This window comes from Agelaius phoeniceus, chromosome 29, assembly GCF_051311805.1.
Source record: "Agelaius phoeniceus isolate bAgePho1 chromosome 29, bAgePho1.hap1, whole genome shotgun sequence".
Taxonomy (NCBI): domain Eukaryota; kingdom Metazoa; phylum Chordata; class Aves; order Passeriformes; family Icteridae; genus Agelaius; species Agelaius phoeniceus.
In genome coordinates, this window is record NC_135293.1 from 611,252 (window position 1) to 630,864 (window position 19,613).

Sequence of the window (19,613 nt, forward strand, 5' to 3'; positions counted from 1 at the left end):
TTTGGGACTGTGGTCTGATGGATGTGGCTCCCCAAATCACCTTCCCCGTGCTGCCCTAAAACCAACCGTGAGAGAAACCCTTGGAAATGAGGGTTAACCCGACCCCTTGGAGTTGCTATTTATTGAAATAACTTTCCAGCCTTGGCTTTTGGAGCAGGTTGTGGAGATTCCTTCATCTTGCTGCGTTCAAAGCACGAAACACAAAATGAAGGCTGTGCTGTCATTACAGGGTCTTTAGGGTAATGCGTATTCATGCTGACTTGAGAATTGAAAGCTGCTTGCAGGTGTCAGGAGGAGAAGAACAATCCGCCTTTCCAATCAAAATTCATTGAATTATCTCAGAGCTTTTTGCATCATTCCTCCTTCCCCGTAACCTGTTTTTTCCTGTCCTATTAATTCACTGATGCCGTAGTCCGTCAAAATTGAGGCTCTTACGACATCGGGAGCATGAGTCGGTGACATGACTGAGTGAATCACGGCGGGCTGGAGAGGAAGCGCGCGGCACACGCACGGCTCATCAGCAGAAATGGGACAGGATCTGCAGAACACCCTGAGCTGCTCAACTCCTGCCCAGTGTTCTTCACGTTGACCTGAATGTGGCACCTCCCTCCCATTGCAGGCGGCGGGGGGGACAAAGAGGCACTGAACGTTGTGCACGAGGAATGTTTTGGCCCGTGGCAGTTTCCTTTCAATTATTTAGGGAAGCTTTTTCTCTCAGCCGTATAGCATTTGGATCTGCTCAAATTATAGATTCATCTCTATAGTTTTCAAACGGCATTGGAAGGAATTGTCTGTAATTTACATCTAAAGTGACGTACAGTTGCTATGGGATTTGGTGGCAAATTATAAACCCATTATGCTTTTTTTTTTTATATACTGGTGGTAGCAGACTAAAGAACTAGGTCTAATTGGTGATGTGCCAAAGGAAAATAGAAAGTTTGTGACAGAATCCTTGTGACTGATGGGGCTTGCTTTTTTTTTTTTTTTAAATCAAACGTGATCTGCTTTTTATCAGCAAAACATACCCTACCATTAATTGGAGAGGTTGAATTTGAATTAATAATTTTTGCTCTCTGGCAAGACAGGGGAAAGCAAGCTAGAAGATTAACCCTTTATGTTATTTATATGGGGCTAGGTTGTTCTTTTTTCAATTCAAGGGGGATATTTCATCAGTTGTATCAATGGCAGCTGGTTGTGGTGATTGTGTTCCTTACCTAGCGAAATTAAACCCTTTCTCTTTTCCTGCATATTCTGATTTCTTACACCACTTAAACAGCAGAAAGAAAAGCTTTATAAAACCTTTTCAACTTCCAGCTGAAGCAGAAGAGTCTCTTCAGAGCAATGTGTCTCCCAAGGGCCCTGGAGTGGCTGCTGCTGGTCAGCTCAGAGCCATCCTCCAGCACCAGGGCATTTCTGGGCCCGTGTGAAGCGCTCTGTCCTGCGGTGTTGGTTTTTGTCCCGGTGCAGCTTGGCACGGGGCTGGTGCCTTTGAAGCAGTTCCCTTGCGTGGAGCTGGGGCAGCAGCAGCAGCAGCAGCGCCTTTATCGCTGCCCAGGGAGGGAGGGAGGGAGGGGAGCTTTTGTCGGAGGGAGCATTTGAGGTCTCCTTGGTAAATGGCCGTGTTATCTCCCGAACGATTTGCACGTTTCAGACCATTTAAACTCTGCCTGTAACTTGTAAGCAGAAACTTGTGAAGCGTCTCCAAATCCCTGGTGTTTGTACATGTTGAAAAATGGGAAGGGACAGACTGCATGCGTCACTCCCGCACTAATTTGTGCCAGCTAATCCATGGGAGAAGAATACATTTTGGCTGACTTAGTGGTTTTGCTGCTAATGCACAGGAGAATGCGTTTGAATGGATGGAGTGGCTGCCCGGCTTTAGGTAGACTTTGGAGGGATACCCTGTACCTGGGATCCTGTGCTGGGTCCCTCATTTGGGATCACAGTCACGTCATAGCCTGGCCTTTTTTGGGTTTTTGGGGAAGGAGAAGTTGGGGGGGAGGTGGAAGCTCTCTCAGCATCACAACGTCGGGAAGGCTGGGATAGAGTTACCTCTGAATAATTGAGGTTAATGCTGTTTCTGGAGGAGCCATTATCTGCAGTGAACTTAATGCTCATGAAAAGACATGCTGATAACCTGAACTGTGCTAATATTTCACCCAGGGTGGATACACAGGAGGCATCACCAAAACTGGGCTTTGGTGTTCAACGTGCCTTAGCTTGACCTAGATGAATTACCCAGGAAAGGAGGTTGGATTTGCTGATAAGAGTTTTCTGGAGTAGCTCATGTGTTGCTTAGAAACATCCCATGTACATATGGCAACTTTTGTACAGCCTGGTAATCTGGAATTGCCTTCTGACTGGGGATTTTGGTGGGTTTGGGGTTTTTTCAAGCATTTATATATTAAAGAGCATGCTAAACCCCTAGCTTGCTGAGTGCTGTGTGTATCCCTGCTGCACTGGGAGAGCAGACTTCCCAAAATCCAATCCTTTTTGCATTACAGTCTAGAAAAAACACAGCTCCGTGCACTTGGTCTCTCCTTTCTTTACATTGGACTAGTGCCTTTTTCTAATTTAAAGAAACCAGCATTTGTTAAACTCAAAAAGAGGTCAGCACTGGTGAGCAGGGCTTGACTGAGCTGCCCACCTCCACCCACCTGGAGTCTTCCCTGGTCTGGTGCAGGGTTAACCCTCTGCTCTCCCTCTGTGCAGGCTTTTATGCAGGAGAGAACACTTGAGTGCAAGTTTTTGTGGAAAGCTGAGATATTTCTCCTCTTGGGCTCCATTCTGTGCTGTGGGGTTTAATGGTAGACACAGACTTTGTCCTTGAGGTTGGTGTCCACACGTGATGCAGTTCAGCAGGTACCACAAAACTTCCTGAGAGCAACCAATTGCCTAAATCTCTGTCGTATTTAGATTTCATCAGCACAAACATCCTCTTGGCTCTGTATTTTGAGCATCTATGAGTTCAGCCATGCTTTGATAAGAGCAGCCATGTGGCAGCTGGGGCAGGTTCATGTGATGGGATCAGTGATGGGGAGACAGGAACAGGTCTGGAGGAACCTGGGGCTGCCCCAGCCCTGGAAGTGTCCCAGGCCAGCTTGGAGCCACCTGGGATGGTGGAAGCTGTCCTTGCTCATGGCATGGGGGGGAATAAACTGAGTTCAGTGGTCTTTCCAACCCAAACCATTCTGGGATTCTGTAGGACAGTTTAAGCTGATCGTTGTTACTTAGCAAGGGCAGATGTGTGTTACTTAAAATCCCAACAAAAATCCCAGCAGGACGGAGGAAACTCCGGCTCAATCCATATCACTGTGCCCACAGGATCCATATTTTCTACAGCTGAGGTGGAAGAACTAATTTAATCTTCCTTCTCTATTCCTCCCCACTGAGGCCCGTTCTGCGATGGGCTGCAATCAGTGTGTTATGTGCCAGTTGTGGTTATTTGAATCATATTTCCACATTTCAGTGTCTAGACTTTATGTTTGTGTGAGTTTTGTTGTACCTTTCCAGCTCCGGCGCTGATTTCAGTTGGTTTTGGCTCCTGGTTTCTATGAGAAAATCAAATGGGCTGTGTTTCTGCCTTCCCCAGTCCCCAGAAAAGAAGGCAACAAGGGAATGGGTAGAACTTGGTTTTATAAGCTCCTTTGCCACCATTTTTCTGTCTTTTGAGAAAATCTCTGTGGGGATGAGCTGGGTTCTGCCATTTGGTGACCAGCAGGTGAGAGCGAGGACAAACCACTGATGGCTGCAGGTAAATAAATCCCTGCCTGCTTCTTGCACTGAGAGAAACCTGCTGTGAAAAAAGGGATGAGCTTGATGCACACCAGCAAGGCTGGGGAAAAAGTGACTGTGCAGACGTTTTTAGTGAAAAACAACTTTATAATCCACAGAAGGAGAGCATTTATTGAAAATTAAGCAGGTTTTTAATCGCCTGTGTGCGCTGGGCTTCGTTTTTTGCCAGCACTGGTGGATATTGGGGATGATGGATGTGGCTGTGTTTGTTTAGTGAATAGGAGGGTTGGTCTGTTTGTGATGCTCAGAGAAGTTGATAATGGCACTAGACCTGGAGAACAGGGACCTCACTGTGACCAGGAGGTAGTACTGGCTTCAGAATCGTTCACAGTAATACTGACCTGTGCAGAAAACAGTGTGGAACCCTGAGCCAAGGCTCTTTTCTGTGCTCCTGGTATATAATAAAGTGTGTTATGGCTAAATCAGGGAAAGGAAATAATGTTCCCAACTCCTTGTTAACCTGTAAAGCTTGTTGCCATCAAATGTGAAAGGCTTAAGTGCAGCTGAAGAGCAAGAAAAATGAGAGTTTTTCACAGGGGATGCCGAGAATAAAAGCAGCGGTTCTGAGTTCTCTCTGCACTTTGGGCTCCCCCGGTGTTTGAGGTGCCCCTGGGTGCTGCCAGAGCCGTGGCTTCACCTCTTCCAGGGAGCTGAGCGCTGTCAATTCTTCCATTCCTTCCCCATCCAGGATTCAGCGGATGCTTTTTGGAGCCCGGCATGGGCGGAGTAGCGAGGAAGCAAATTTTTCCACCCTGCCTGAGCTTGGGCAAGCGGAAATTGAGCCTTGGAAGCCTTATAAGGCCAGCGAGCCGGCTCTGGCTGGGCTCACCTTGCCACCAGGATGCTGGGGAAGGGAGCAGCCCTCGCTCCCAGGGAGAGTTTCAGCGCCTTTGAAGTGCTCCCTGTGCGTCTGCCACTCGCCAGAGGGACGGTGTGGCCGCCCTGATTAGGTGACAGCAGCTCATTAACTCCCTGACTTTTGTGGGGCTCCGGCAGCCGGCCCCAAACGGAGGCGGAAATTCGTGATTCAGAGCGAAACTGCTGTAAAATGACGGAGCTGGGAAGGTCGGAGCCTCTGTCACAGGCTGGCTTGGTTTCCTCCAGCAGCGTCTCGGGCAGATCCTGCTGACTGCAGGCAGCGCTGAGCAGGACTTTGCTCTGAAACCAAAGTTCCTGTGGCGTTAAAATAGATTTTTGAAAAGCCTGGTGGCAGCACCTGTTCCCCCTGCCAGGGATGTGCAGCCCTCAGAGCTGCCGGAGCCCCAGTGCTGACCTCTGCTTCTGCTTCTCGCAGAATTAAGAGCAACTTCTGCTCCCATAAATAGTCCCTTAAGAAGTGCGTAGGAGCTCTGTGACCAATTTCTTTTGAAAAGTGCTCTCAGTGACACCCGTGGCTGTGACCTTGCTCGCCGTTCCCACCCCGTGTCCTTGCAGGGCAGCTGTGTTTTGATGGCAGCCTGGTGGTCCTGGCCACCAGCTCTGCTTCTTTCTCTCATTTAACCAACACTGAAAAGAACCTTTGGTTATCTGAGTGTTTGGTGGGAAGCTGCTGCTGCTTGTCCTGCTGCAAATCCCAAATGCTCCCTGCCTCGTTCAGGTCTTCATTCCCTAATGCCACTGAGGTGGCTAAGCATCCTAAAGCTCCCGTGTTCCTGACACATGTCACAGCTGCCAATCCTTGTTTTTATTCCAGAAATAAAGGGTGGTTTTCCAGAGGAGCATTGCCACAAACCAGTTCTCCCAGTCTGGAGTCCTGGAGCTGGTGGAGAGTCCCAGAACACCCAGCTCTGCTCAGGAAGCGGCTTCGTGTTTAATCTTTGCAAATGTGGAAATGGGAAGAGGGAGGCAGTAATGGATAAAGTAAAACATATTTAACCTTTAGGGATGTAAATGGGATATCTTGGATGTGTTTGGAACGGGCGCTGGGGTTGACGTGGAACGTGGTGGTGATTAAAACCAACAGCAAACATTTTTCTGCTCATGAATTACGGACTTTGTTCTTAATGCATTAAAATCTAGAGCACTTTGGGGTTTCTTAACGTGAAGGGGGAGAAGAAATAGATTTATTACCTGGAAGGTTTGATGTTATAGTTCCAGGCATGTTTCCACAACCTTCCTGCAAGCATTTGGAGCTGTACCTAATGTGGGTGCTGCCTGCATCGGGCTGCAAGTTTGAGCTCTCTCATACAATTAAAGCCATTTAACTGCATCTAAAGACCTTTTACTTGTCATTAAGGCTAAATTTACTGACGCTGCCAGCAGGAAGAAACACATTTACCCTAACTCAGATGGGCTAAGAGAGCAAAACGTTCCAGCTAACTATGACTTGCCTGGATTGTTAAATTTAGACCAAAAATTCTGGTCAGACAATTAAGTGCCGGCTCAGTGGCCACACCACTTCTTTTGCATGTGTGAATTGGCTGAGCTGCCTCTGTCAGGCAAGAGAGATTCTCTGTCTGAATGTCTGAATTCTCTGGGGGCTGTTGGGCTCAGACCTGGGGAGTCTTTCCGTGGCACTGTGGTCGCTCCCTGTTTGGTCAGCAGCCCTGGTATGTTTTTCCTCTTCTTATCTGAAAATTTTTCATGTTTATTTTTGGAATTCGTTGCAACCTGAACTTTCTCAGGTGTCCTTGCGGAGAGCAAAGAAACATCTGACTTATTTTCTAGGTAGATTTTTGCCAGCTGAGAAGAGTGTGTTCTTTCTTTCACTGTTTGTCGCTTTATTTTTGGAGCAGGTTTGTTACTGACCAGCCTGGCAGTGCAAATACAGAGGTAGCTGAAACAGTGCAGGTTCTGTGCTTCTTGCTGAAGTAAAGGCAGCACCTAATTTAACTTCTCCAGGCAACTGCCTTCACTTTTCTCCTGGAGAAAGCGTCCCTGGAAGCTGGAGGAGGCTGTTAGCAGAGGGTATGTAATACAAGGTTCTATCATGGTAGCAAATCTAGAGAGGTTCTCTTGCTCAGTGTGTTCAGCTGGATTTTTCTTGGGCAGCTTCCCTCAGTGATGGGGAAAAGCCTGGAATATTTGAGTGCTTTATTGCTTTGTCCCCGGTGGAGGTGGTAGGAATTTGGGTGACACCCCTGCTGAATTCCAGGTGTCTGTCAGGTTGTGTTCCCTCTGTCCTGGCTGGCATTGGAGCACCTCTGTTTGCCTGGAGGCCAAAAGAATCTGTGTCTGAGCATCTCCATTCAGCTTTTGAGGTTGCTCTGGCTTGTGGGGTGCTGCTGGTGGGATTTCTCTGGGATTCCTTCAGGATCCAGCCTCTGGCTCTTTGCTTTATCCCAGCCTCTTCCAGCAGCACTGTGAGGAACATCTTCAGATCATCTTCAGCAGAACTTTCTCAGACTGGTAATTACTGTTCCCTCCGAGTGTCAATAGGATGGAGCTGGGCACAAGGAGAGCAGAACTGGCCCAGGCTTGTTTTCCTGGGCTCAGCAGTGTGGGGTGAGATCTGCCCCGGGATGGCTGAACGGGTTCCTCAATCTCATCTCCCAATTGTCTTCCTATATTTTCTCTTGCAAGAAAAGGAGTAAAGCCCTGTGGAAGATAAGAATCGTTCTGATGTTTCAGCAGCTCATTTAAGCCACCTTATGAGCACACAGGCGAGTGAATCAGCCCTGGTGTCTTAATATGTCCTAAAATAAATTAGACTTTCGTAAGCAAATTCGGTGGGTTTGAACTGCTGTATTTTCATTAAAAGATTGCAGTGGAGAAAACGCTCTTTAAAATTCAGCCTCGGGGTTGTGTTGTTCATTAACTGATAGTCACTCCTGTTTACCTTGTGTGATAAGTCCCACGTTAAGAATGGCCAGCAGTGCTGATGCCGTCACAGTTGCCCTTCAGAGAGAATTGCTCGTTTTTTTTTTTTTTATGGCTCTCTTTCCTGACAGGTGGGAGTTTTTTTGGAGCTCAGATAAATGCAAACAGCCACGACGTACCTCTCCTAATCATGGAAAACCACTTGTTTGGTTATTTTTGTTTTTTGTCCCCCTGTTCTTAGCAGCTTGGTAACGCTGTTGTCGGTACAAAGGTCATTTAAAAATCTGACATGTCAGCCCAGCAACACACTGCTCCTTAATGAGGCTTAAAGCCAGCGTGGAGCTGCCTGGTGGAAATAAATAAATAATAAAGAAAGAAATAAATGTGGAGCTGCAGAACAGAGGGAGACGTGTGAGCAGCTTCCAGGGATGGCATCACCTGGCTTTCCTCTCAGCAGCCCCCCCTCCCCGCATCTCTCCTGGGTACTTGCAGTTCTCTTGCATAAAGGAGTTTAATTTTTCCTCTTGTTATTCAAATGAGCCCAGGTGTTTGACAGCACATTTGTGTTCTCAGAAGAAAAAGCAACGAAAATACCTCCTGAAATCCAGGCACGATGTTTTTAAAATGATTCTTTTCCTGTGTTTGAGGTTTTCTCTCCTCCTCAGCCTGGCCTCCTGCTGCCCCTTTGGGGACACCTGTGGCTCCATCCCCAGCTGGCTGCAGCCCTGGTGTCCCTCCTGCTCCCCAGGATGTCACTGGAGCCAAGCTCTCGAGCCTCCCTGTGACGCTCCCTCAGTCCTTTGAATGTCTCTGAAGGCTTTTCCTCTAATCCTGTTCCCCGGCACTACTGGAATTTCAGCACCTTCAGCCTCGCCTCAGTCTTTTCAGCTCTTTGACTGTTCTCCAGTGAAAACTAGGTCAGAAACAGCCGTCAGCTTCTGATATTTCACTATTCCTGTTTTATAAGTTGTAACCCAGTGTTGCTGTGTTTAATCTCTTGCTTTAATTTTCACATATTAAGTGTCTCAGCTGGCTCTGCGTGAGCAGCCTGACACAGTAAAACTGCTCCCAATAACATCCTGGCTGGAGCAGCCATGTTACCTTGACTGGGGCTGAAAAGGTGAATTTCCTTTTTTTGTTACATCTAATGCTGGAGATGCCAACCTGACAGATTTTTCCACCACCTCTCTCTTAAGTGTACATTTGCTGGCAGTTCTGGAGCTGTACTTAGCCAGCTTCTCTTTGTGCCTGTGTGGTTTTTTAACCTGATGGGTGAAAGAAAAACAGCTCAAAAACAATAATAATAATTGGAAACCCACAGGTTGCCCAAGAACACAGCAATGCAGGTATATTGGAAGGCATGTAAGAGATTTATTTTTAACTGAGTTGTACCTGACTGGACCCATTCAGCATTTTTATAAAACTGTTCTTGGAATGGTGCTTGGGCTGAGGTGCCTCAGTGTTGAGTGAAATCCACCTGGTGTAATTCAAGAGTATCCCTCTTCCTTTCTCTTAGGCAGACTTGGGGCCAGCCAGTGTTGGAATCCAGCATCAATGGGATTTAAATGAATCCTTACTTTTCAGTCTTAACTTAAAGGTTGTGGTTTTAAAATTGTGCCTGAGCTGTTGTCTCTGAAAAGTTCTCTCCAAGTTGTTTATGAAGCTTTTCTTAATACACTTTAATTTCCTTCCTCCGTGTGTCTCCTGCTGCTCTGTGGTTGTTTCCAAGCATCCCCATCCAGGCACGGGGTGGGATTTTGGGGTGTCTGTGCAGGGCCAGGAGCTGCACTTGGACATTGCTTGTGAGGAATCCCTTCCAGCTCAGGGTGCTCAGTGATTCTGTGATTCTCTAGGATTTCAGGATCCCTGGTTTGCAGGTTCCAGTTTGATCCAACTCCTTCCACCTGGGAAACGTTACCTGAGTTGGGCAGGCGGGGGGAGTTTGAAGCAGGGCTGAAATGCTTCATTAAGGAACAAATCCCTAAATGTGGCTCTGTAGTCACTTCCCATCGCTTGTGTGGCCCTCAGCCTGGCATGGAGGAGCTTGGGTGTGTTAATCACTTCTGGGAGCTTTATTTATCCATGATGGGGATGAGGGGGAGTTCAGATGTGCTATCGTGACACACTTCTCTGTCTTCATTTGGGAAACATTTTCTTCTGGCACTTGGGCCTTTTGTACAGTGCAGAAAGCAAAATACTTGTAGTAGATGCATTTGATACAGCTGGTCCTGGAAGGGCTTTTAATTATTTTACCCTCTGAGCCCCAAAACTGTGTTGCTGCATTGCTTCAGAAAGGCTAAAATCAGGGATAAGTGCCATCTCCAAGAGGGACAGCAGTGAGCCAAGTGATTTGTGGGATGGAAATTTGTTTTCCTTGTCATTTCCACAAGGTTTTTGGGGCTGTTGCAGAGGTGGCCACAACCCCAGCACCCTGAAATCAGCAAACTTCCCTCTTCTGCCAGAGCCAGCTCAGGAGGCTTCATTCAAGGTGTCTTGTTCAACAGGAATGACTCTCAAAATATTAATCTGAAAACCTCTAACCCCCCTGAATTCTTGGCTCATAAGGAGTGAATCCTCCTGGGAAAACCAGCACTGCTGGTCACCTTTAGCAGAGTTGGGAATTTTGGATGATTCAGTTTCCTTCTGCCAGTTCTGTTGTTGTGGTGTTGTTTTTTTCCCCTCTGTCCTTTCCCAATTTAACAGGATCATCTGATAACCCCAATAAAACACTGCTGCAAAAACAAGCAGTGTTGCATGCAAGACATGATTACCCAGGGAATTTTGGGCATGGATGTCTTAATGGGATTCTTGCCAAACTGAGGTCTCTGAATTGTCTTGCAATGCAGATGTGTGCAGATGCTGCAGATACTGCTGGACTTCTCTTAGAGGAATATTTCATATAATATTTAATATCATATTTCATATCACATTTAATATAATATCTCATATCACATTTAATATAATATTTAATATCATATTCAGTATCGTATTTAACATTATTAGTACTTCCAGTATAGGGAGGCAGAACAGGAAACTTCATTCTGCCATAATGTTTTTTGTTGAAAACAGTGCTTCAAAGCAAATCCATGTGTTTGAAAAACAAATCTAAGGGTTTGCTTTCCTTTGCCTGCACTTTAGAAATACCAATATTTACCTTCCTTTTTCCTACCCTGTCTTTAATTTACTGTAACTGTAAAAGCCAGGCAAGAGAGGGACAGACTGAGGCCATGTGAGCAGACTCAAATTCAAAATTAATTTTACTTCAGCCACTTCTTTCCTGTATAAACAACCAACTCTAGATTTGCTTCTTTTAATAAGGGTTGAGCATTGGGATTTGTTCATTTCACTCTTCCTCAAATTAGTTGCAAGTCATAAAACAATAGGACTTATTTCTAGGTTTGTACTTGTTTGGGGTTTTTTTGCGTTTTGAATTTGCCAGCACAGCATTATCTTTGGAGGAGAGCTTTGGGAAATGTTGTTGCAACTTGTTTTATGCTTCCCCACTTTCACCTTTTATTTCTTTCAGTCAGAGTTAGAGGAGAAAAATCCTTTCGGGGAAAAAGGGTGATAAAAAGAAGAGTTAGTGCAGAATTCTGCTGATTTCTGGTGTGCTTGTGGAAAGGGGAGAGGGATCCTTGAACCCCTGTCTCGAGGAGAACAGGACAAGGCTGAAATGCAGGTAAAGGTGTTTGAATGGGCAGCTCTGACTCAAGAATGCAGCACTGAGCAATGAAACTGAAATAACTTTGGGCTGCTGGTGCTCAGTGCCAGGGAGGGTCTGGGGCACCCTTCTGGAGGGACTGACAGAGACAGAAAATGCACTCACACAAAATGAGACTTCCCTTGCAGGGAGATGCAGTAATTCTATCAAAACTGGGAGGGTTTTTTTTACTTGCAGGAAGGAAACTCCTGGGTTATTAAACTGAGAAATGGGCACCGTGTTCTGTGACTTAGTAATTCTTTCATTATAGCCATTTTTAATTGATTTTGCCTGCTTTGATCAGTGCTAAACACTGGAAGCTGCACAGGGGTGCAGAGGAGCTTTTTTCCTTCCAAAACCCTTTCCTCCCTAAGCCTTTGGAAGTCGTGGGAGTTGGCTCCTGCTCCTCTGACAAAGCCTCCCTGAGCAGCCCCATCTTGTTAACAGTGGGATTGGTGGGAGTTTGCCATGATTAAACTGCAGATAATCATCATTACAGCCCTTGTGGCAGCCTGCTGATGAGACTTTATGATTATTGCTCTCCTTAATGAGCAGGTCTGCCTTAACTCAGTGCAGAAGCAAAGAGGGAAAACACCAAGTTAAAAAAAGGAGAACTGTCCCGTTGGGAAACGTGCCCGGAGTCTCCCGAGCTGCATTCCCACAGGAGGCCCCTCCTGCCTCTGCTCCCGACATCTGGAGCCTGCCTGAGTTAATTGGGAGCCACAAACCCTCCTTGATCTTTTCCTTTTCTTTGCCATCCACCTTCCCCCTGACCTCAGACCCCTCTGCTTTTGGGGTGGGTTTGAAGCCCTCTCGTTTTTGGGGCTGGGTTTGGAGTCCCCTCTGGTTTTGGGGTGGTTTTCCTGTTTTCCATCTTCAGCCAGGCAGAGCCCCAGGTCCCATCCAGCAGTGGGGCTGGGTGTGCAGGAAGCAGCAATGGATGCAGTGACTGCCTGGAATAAAAACACTGTAGCTCTGTAATGAACCTGTATCTTCTTGTCCTCTTGCAGTGTGTCCCCCCTGCCCTGGCAGGGGAGCCTTTCCCTGCAGACAGGTGCATTGAACTCTTCAGTGTCCTCTGCATAAACAAGCTGGGATTTTCTTTGCAGACAGCATTTCCTCCTTGCAGCCATCTCTCTCTCTCTCTCTCTCTGTGTTTTTTATTTATTGCAGAGCAGATCCCTGTCTGTGTCTGAGCTCATGACAGAAATTTGGGACTGCAGGAAGGCATTTGGTGGCTCCTGCTCTGGGGAAGGGCTCAGCCCAGTGCATGGGGCTGCTCTGTTTGCCAGAGCCAGGCTCTGCTCCAGCCAAACAAAGTCTCCAGCTCCACAGCGGCCTGAGCAAACTCGATACCAATTCACAATACTTTAATTATTTCTCCAAGGATTTGAGCCTCCTTTTCATTTTCTTCCTGAAAGGCATTGCCTAAATTGCCTCTGTGCCCAGCTTTCCTTCCTGGTGGAAAACTACTGCACCTTGTGCTGCCCAAACATCCTGCCCTGATGGTCAGCAGCACTGTGGGCTTGTCCCAGGGCTTTTTGGGGTGTGTGAGGAGCTGGAGCTCCTTTCCAAACCCACCTTTCCCAAGGTTGCTGGGGATGACCAGAGGATCAGACTGTGTCAGAGCTGTTCTGTTCTTTGGGAGTTTAAAGCTTTTTTTTTTTTGAAGCAGGAGATTGCTTTGAAGCGCTGGAAAGTTTTACTTGGAGTTACCAAATTGAAACAGAAAAGTTCTGCTGGGCTTGAGCAATTTAGGATAGTGGCAGTGTCCCCTGCCCGTGGCTGGGGGTGGATCTGGATGGGATTTAAGGTCCCTGCCAACCCAAAACCATTCTGTTATTCTGTGAAAAACCAGTGGGAATCTGGCAGAAATCACCGTGTGCTGCAGCCTGTCACTGAGGCTGGAGAGCCTCCACCTCCATCCCTTGTCCTGAGATTTTGGGAGGGCTGTTTGGGGAGCCGTGGGGTTCAGGTACCCTAATTCCATCTCCTTTCCCTGATTAATCCCTGCCTGAGGGGGCTCTGGCCCTGCCCGAGCAGAGCTGCGGGGCTGGGGCTGCCTCCCCGCGCACAGCTCGGCTCGGTTGGAGCCCCCAGCTGAATTCTGCAGCAGGGACCCAACAAACACACGGCATTTCATTCAGGAGGGGCTTTTTAACCCGGATTAGCTGAGATCAGGAGCTCCAGGCATGCGAGAGAGGGAACAGGCTGCACGGCTGGCTCAGCTCTCGTGCCTGTGGGGTGACATCCTGATGACAGTGGAGTTTAATTGCTCTCTGCTTTGCTGATACAGGCTATTGTCCATTTAGGGCCTGGCTTTCTGCCGTACAGGGCAGCACAAAGCGTTTCCATGAGGCTACACTTTGGTTTTTAACTTGGTCATGTGTCTTGCTCTCTAAACTTCGCACAAAGGTGGAGTTTTTCTGCATTTCACGCGGGACCATAGCTGAGATGCTCAGTGTGTGGTGATGTCAAAGCCTGCTGCTGATGCTTCCCGGTAAAATCGCTAATTTTGTTAGAATGGTGAAACTCTGTAACTCTGAGCAGCTGGGAATGGTGAAATTCTGTAACTTTGGAGCTGGGAATGGTGAAATTCTGTAACTTTGGAGCTGGGAATGGTGAATGAAATTCTGTAAGTTCCAGGAGCTGGGAATGGTAAAATTCTTTAACATAACCATAAATTTCAGCAGATCAAGTTGAGGGGTTTTCTGAGCTGACACTTGAAACTCCTTTATTTTTGATCTTATAGAAACACACTCGATTTTTAACCCTGGAAAATTAAACTAATGAGGAAGCAACATTTGTGCTGTAACAGCCCACTTAAAATGATGCAATTACAGCCAAAGAAGCCAGTGTGCCTTTTGCAGTTTAGCAATTAAAAACTTTCAAACATGCAGCCCAGCATTTTGGCTGACATAAAAGCTTTTGAGCATTTTATTGCTGCTTGTACTTCTGGGCAGGATTTGTAGGTGCTTTAATATTATGGTGATAATGTGTCCATTAATGCCTATTAGGCAAATGATAAATAATAAATACAAACTACAGTTTAGAGTAATTGGTGAGAGTCCAGCCCTTAAACCTTCATCAAAAGCATCTTTTTAATAATTATTTGTGTTAAAAGCTGGAGTGTTCGCTTCTGCCCAAAATAAATTCTTGTAAACGTTGGGGAGAGGAAGATGAGGGGGGTGTGTGGGAGCCCTGGATCATCAGGGTGATAAATGGGATTATCTTGGAGAGGAGGGGCGGGCAGAGGCATCCATGGGGCAACCTGGGGGTTGAGCCTGAGGAGCTCCTGTCACTCCCTGGGTGTGCAGGGAAGGACGTGGGTGAGTCCCAGATCCTCCAGCAGCGTCCCCAGGGCTCACCTGGGCACCTCTGCAGAGCCTCCAGCAGTGCTGGATCTCCGTGGAATTTCCAGGGCTCTCTCCACCAGAAGGTTGGATTTGAATAGCAAAACTGTGATTTTCCACTCACAGCAGACTCCATCCCATCCGCGCTCAGCTTCAAACGGGATCCTCAGCTTCAAACGGGATCCTCGAGAGGCCCCGAATTGCAGATGGAAATTGTGTTGCAGGGAGACTGGGTTGTAATTCCACAAGTAATAGGTGGGACATGAAAAAAAGGAATATTCAGGAGGCTTTTCTGGCTGCTGAGTTTCTGGTAGGAGGCAAATGCAAGCCTTGGGGTAGTGCAGTGTCCTGGGAGGGAGCAGCCTCGGTGGCTCTGTCCTGGGCCAGCCTGGGCTAATTGGCTGCCAGCAAACCTCCCACAGCCTCACTGGGAGCTGTGCCTCTGTCCCAGGGGTTCCTTTCCCCTGGGATTTGATTTCTTGCTGCTGATCAACTCAGGGACTCTCAGGTGTCCCCTGGGCTGGGGTGGATCTGCTCTGCCTTTGGACTCTGCTTTGCTTTGTTCTCGGGGGGTGTTTAAAGCAAAAATATGAATGGAAAGTGAGATCTGGGGGGCTGTGCAGGAGCTGTTTCCAGGTGTGCTTAAACTGAGGATCCTCCTGCATTTGGGACCTTTTTAGCCCACTCTGGGCCCAGCTGTGCTGGGAAGGCAGAGGAAGCAGGGGAGGGAGCCCTGCCTATATTTGGACCTTGCTGTGTGGGCTAAAGAAACATAAACCAGGCATAACCAAAGAATTAAAGAGGAACCTGGAGTTTGGGGCATTACAGAGCCTGAAATTTGTGCTTTTTAAGCAATTTCTTGTTGTTCCCATTTTTGTAAGTGCTTGCTGAGGTGCAGGAGCTTTACCTGGGCACTGGTTTTACCTGGAATTGCACATGAGGGTTGGAAACATCCCATTAATGCCAGCCCTGGTTAGCAGGATTTTATAGTTTCTCTGTCTATTTAGTGGAATTCTTGCCACTAATTTTAACTGTTTGTAAGAAGCTTTAAATTCTGGAAATAATGCCCTTGTTCCAACAGAAATAAGGGTAAATTTTCAGTTGCACTCTGGGCATTGGTGGCTCTGAACATCCAACAAAACACACAAACACATCAATACTAAGTTTAGGCAAACATTTTCCATAGAGCACAGCCTGCAGTACAAATTCCAGTAAATAGATGACAGAACTTCCCAAAATGATGTCTTCTTTAATTATCTGTATTTCCCTGAAGAAACAGAGAAGCTTCCAGCTGGCTCCTTGACCTGAGTATTTCCAGTGTCCTTTGTGATCCTGGGTGGGCACATCCCATCCAGCTCTTCCTCTAAAGGTGTAGGAGAAAACCTTTGGCCAGCATCAGTCAGCCCTGATAAAATAATTCATTTTACATTCTCAATTCTTCCATATTTTATTGACACTTTCTTATTCTTTCCTCAGTTTCCACATGCCAGGCTTGGAATATTTCAGTGTGACGAGTGTTTGTGCGTTGCCACCACCTCTGTGAGCTTTCAGAGCCTCTCTTCAGGGTTTCTTGCTCTCCTCTGGCCTGGGAAAACCAAAGGATGAGCAGAATACTGTGATAATAAAAGCCAAGTATCCTGTGGGACCTTTGGGGATGAGTTTTGGGGTTTTTCTGGTTTAATCTCATGACTTTTGAGATAATCTTACGCTATGTGGAGGACTGACAAAAACCACTTGGGTCTGTGGGGTTTTATTCATGTTGGCATCCCAGAGCAGAGCTTGAAGGGTTTTATTTCTCCCTCATTCCCAGGGAACACAGCAGGAGCTGTGGAAAGCAGAGAACTGGGCATGGCTGTAAGGATGGCAAATAAATGAAATTTTATGGAGTAGGTGCCGGGGTGTACCCAGGCTCTTTCTGAGGGTCTGTTTGCAGTCAGGGGCAGAGGCTGGAGCTGGTAATTCCAGTCTGGGCAGAGCTCAGAGGTGCAGCTGTGCCTTGGATGCTCCTTTGGGAGCTGCTCCTGCACAGCTTTGGGGCTGCAGCAGGGGCCCTGCTCTTTCCAGGGGAAGTTTGACACGGTTCCTTGTGGCACTCTGGAGCTTTGGGAATGCTCTGCCAACCTTGCAGCTGCTCAGGGGGCGTTCAGCTGGAACAATGGCAGGGCAGGGGGGGAATTCCTGCACTTGAGGTGTGTTTAAAGGGGCTTTGCTGCCTCTGGGAGCTGTGGCAGGTCCTTGTGTGGGGCTCCCCACAGATCCCAGGAATTGTGTTCCCTGATCCCACAGACCCCAGGGATTGTGTTCATGGTCCCACAGACCCCTTGAATTGTGTTCTTGGTCCCACAGACCCCAGGGATTGTGCTCCCTCCTGCATGTTCCCTGGTCCCACAGATCCCAGGCAGATCTCAGGAACTGTGTTCCTTCCCTGTGTGTTCCCTGGTCCCACAGATCCCAGGCAGATCTCAGGAGCTGTGTTCCTTCCATCCACCCTCGTGGATGAGCTGCAGGGATGGGTACCTGGTACCTGGCAGCAGCACAAAACCTGCTGCCAAGTACCTGACCTGTGCTTTTCCTCCTTAGATTTTTACCTTTAACCAGCTGCTTTTTAAACCCAGGGGGTGTCCTGGAGGGACAAAGCTGGAGTTCATTGGAAGGGGATGAGGTTGTGCCCCTTTGCTTGGACAAATCTGCCTTGTTTTCCTCTTGTTTGGACGCAGAGCTGAGGTTTCATCAGCGTCCTTGATTTGCCAAGGATTTGCTGCACCTAGGGCCGAGTGGGTGCCTTGGTTTAATTGGGAAGGCCTTGTCCCACTCAGGGGGGATGGAATGGGAGCTGTGGCATTTCTGGGAGCTGTGGCACAGGAAGTGCAGCCCTGGCATCGCTGAGGAAGAGGAACTGAGTGACTCTGAGGTGACTCCTCAGAAAAGGACAGAGGGACTTTGGAAAGGGCAGCAGGAGCTCTTGATGTTTGGGGCTGTTCATCCGAATGAAGATGAAAATGGAAACGTGGTTTTGGTTTGGTTTCACGTCACTCATCTCTGTTCTTTTTGTTCTGAACGAGGGTGTCCATGCAGGGATTTAATTTCACCTAATGAAGGCACTTGGAGTCACATCCTTAACCAGCTCAGGGTGTGCAGTGTGCTCCCCTCTTCATGAACCTCCTGAAGGAGCTGGAGACGAGGAATTGGGCACCAGGGAGGTTCAGATGAGACCCCAGAGATCCCTCCCTGCCTCCAAAGGGAGCTGGGGTTTGCAGTGTCCATCCAAACCCAGCTGTGATCCCCTCTGGGGCCTGGCTGGCAGTTCCAGCACTGCTGTTCCTCCACAGGGATCCCAGCAGGCAGAGACAGAAATGCTGGATTTTGGGAACACATCTCAGCTTTGCCGTTGGATTGCATGAAGCTGATGTTACCCACTTCACTTCAGAGCAGTTTATTTGTAGGTTGTGGGATTTAGAAGTTCTGTAATTAAACCATGTCTGATTTGTGCATCAGGACTTCTGCTCCTGCCTCCTTATTCCACTTCCATCCTCCTTACCCCCTTTTTATTCCCTTTAAACAACTTTCCAGACTGAAGAGCAGAACTTCCCAAATCTGTAATTTGCTGTACAAGAACCACATGGGTTGGTTAGATTTTTTTTTTAATTTTTTTTTCTTTCTTAAATCCAGATTTTTATCATGTTTCAAATGCTTGTTTGCTCAAGTATGTTCCTGTGAATTTCTGGACACGGGGAACAAAAAGCTGGCCAGGCTGTCCATGAACAGTGTGCTGTGGAATGCAGTGTCGTGGCACTCGAGGAATTCAGTGATCTCTGTACCAAGAGCAAGATGTTATTTATTGGTGCTTTTCTAAAGGTTGTTCTGGGTCTATAAAAGTCTTTATCCAGCACTCAGGGAGTGCTGTCAGCTCTGAGCGTGTTCCTGCTTTCCTCAGCATCATAAATGTCCTGTAATGATCCTGGGTGTGATGCAGAGCTGGGCAGTCCCATTGGATGGGCTCTTCAGAGGCTCAGACTCTGTCTTGGGCTGGGTTTATCCATCCCAGTTTTGTTAGCTTTATCTGGCCTAAAAGGGTTCTTATTTTGCTGATGAATTTATCCATTTTTTAATTGATGTCGTGCCTGAGATTCTTCACTGCTGGGCTGGAAAAGTTTTATGAGGGATGGTTCACTTCATGAATTTCAAGCTGTTTAACTCTCCTGCTGCTAAAATTTAAATATCTGTTTCTCCAATCCATTGGAAATTGGGTGACACAAACAGCACAATCCAGCTCGTGCTTTGGGCTTGTTTTCCCAAATTCCTGGTGGTTTTTCCATGTCACAACATTTTCACTCATAAATGATGCTTTCAACTTCTTTATGAATTCTTCTGTCCCCAAAGCTTCACAGTGGGGTCCCTGTGCCCCATGGAGCACAATTCCTGTCTTGGATGCTTTGTGTGATTTAGGAAAGGAAACAGCCCCAGTTCTGCTGGAATGGGGGAAATCCAAACTCAGCCTGCCCTGGGTTGGCTCTGGTGCTTTTTTCTTCAGTCAAAACCTCAGATGAGACTTGGAATTGAAGTGTTTTTGGGATCTCTAAAATGACAGCGGGGCAAAGAGGCTGAAATTGAGCATTTTGGAGTCAGAGGAATACAAAAATGTATTAAATGTAAGCAGCTGAGCCTGGAGGAGGAGGCCGATTGTTGAAACAGGCAAAGGAACAGCAGGATTTTGCAACGGAGCTGCAGTTTGCTTTTCCAAAGGATTGCCAGCTTTCTCCTGGAAAAAATCTGCTTTGCGTCCTCTCAGGCCGAGAGCTGGAATAAATTTTCCCTCGAGTGTCCATTTTTTAACTCCAAACTTCCATAAGCACCAAAGCTGAGCTGTTCTGTGCCCAAAGTGTGGTGCAGGGGTCAGGAGGAACCAGGTGTCACCTCTGGGCTGCTCCCTGCACTCAGGGTGACCTTACCTCATCCTTTTCCTGGTACAAATCACTGTTTCAGGACTTTTTTTTTTGCTTTCTTAT

General features: G+C 47.3%; 1 protein-coding gene across 1 annotated transcript in view; it reads left to right on the forward strand.

Annotated features, from left to right (window-relative positions):
- Positions 1-19,613, forward strand: part of ELL (elongation factor for RNA polymerase II) — a 49,337-nt gene that overhangs the window by 3,945 nt on the left and 25,779 nt on the right. The gene's annotated exons all lie outside the window — the stretch shown is intronic.